Source organism: Aplysia californica, unplaced genomic scaffold, assembly GCF_000002075.1.
Source record: "Aplysia californica isolate F4 #8 unplaced genomic scaffold, AplCal3.0 scaffold00567, whole genome shotgun sequence".
In the NCBI taxonomy this organism is placed as follows: Eukaryota; Metazoa; Mollusca; class Gastropoda; order Aplysiida; family Aplysiidae; genus Aplysia; species Aplysia californica.
The window spans coordinates 451466-453007 of record NW_004797837.1 but is presented as its reverse complement, the minus strand read 5'-3'; positions in this window follow the sequence as shown (position 1 = coordinate 453007).

Sequence of the window (1542 nt, the reverse complement as noted above, 5' to 3'; positions counted from 1 at the left end):
GGATTCACACCTTCACAAACTAAGCCCCACTGGGTATGGGGAACAATAGCTCGTGTCCAGAAATAGACAAAAATCAAGGTTTCTATTCCTGAATGCCCTCCGGGGTTCAAGACAGGACCCCGAGAGCTTGACTATACTAGTTTGTCACTATCTTGTGAACTTCTATTTCGGGGTGCCTTGATAGTCGAAGCAGACTTTGTGCTGTTGAGGCTCGCAGTGTCTATCTTCGACGGAGAGAGACCAATCAAAATGCTTTGTGCCTCTAGACCAAGTTTAAAAATCTGGGAGGTTACAGGGGGGTGGCAACATGCCCCCTTGTTTTAGCCCATAATTTGATATTTTGAAGTTAGGTTTCAATTTTTCTTGAAAATAATTGATTTGCGACAGTTTCAGTGTCTATATGGGTGTACTGCAGCAAATAATAAGCAGTTTCACCCCCTCCCCCCCCCCCAAGCAGTGCATCTGTGTGCAGGAGTGCGTCTCCGAATAGTTCCTGGGTGCTCGCCGGAGACGTCTCCGTAAGCCTGATTTCCCGTTTGGACTTCTCTGCTGGCATCCACCCCTTGCCGTTCATATGAACTTAACGCAGTTGCGAGCGCCGTAAAACCTTACTAAAACTAAGATATTTGGCGCGCTTTCCCGGGGTCGTGTCAAATTTTTAATGGTTTCCAGTCCTCTTTGATTGAACTCTCCCAAACAGCTACTCATGGCGCTATCGCCTCTTTGACCTGCAGCCAAGAGGCCGTCCGTAAGAAGGAATAATAATACAAATGTATTTTTAAAATAAATTTTACTTAAGTTAAGTTGGACTTTAGACTTGAAAACTGAAATAATTTCTATTTGTCTTGTAAGTTGATTTTTTTTTCAAAGTTGTATAGCGCCATTTGAAAGGCGTACATCTCCCCTGGACGAATGGAAATTTTCTGCCTTACAATTTAACACTCATCTACGCTAGGACAGAGCTAAGTGTATAGGCCATCGAGAGACTAGAAAACTCTCCAAAACGACCAAAGATCAAGAACACGGACCCATCAGGGGATTCGAACCAGGGACAACCATATCATAACCCAGTATGTCTTATCTTATCTTATCTTATCTTATCTTATCTTATCTTATCTTATCTTATCTTATCTTATCTTATCCAAGGACACAGCTCCCAGCTGGAGATAAAGAACGATTAATTAACAAAAACAGAGACAAAACGTTACACGAAGCAACAGTCGAATGCAAACCATTAAATGGTTTCCCTGTAGATGCTATAACTATAACACCAATTAAAACACGTTTAGTGTCAAAAATTTTAATAACCTGGTGCCTCCTATTATCAGTTATTAGCAAAAATCGTTCAATTCTTTTTTTTTTCTTAAAGTTTTGATTTGTTTTTGTTTTTTAAACTAGGTGGCCTATAGAAGAACGGCGATACAGTTCAGTCACGTAGGGGTAAAAGAAAAAGCCAGGACTTTATCGGGAAACCCGGTATGTTCGCTCTCTCTCTCTCTCTCTCTCTCTCTCTCTCTCTCTCTCTCTCTCTCTCTCTCTCGT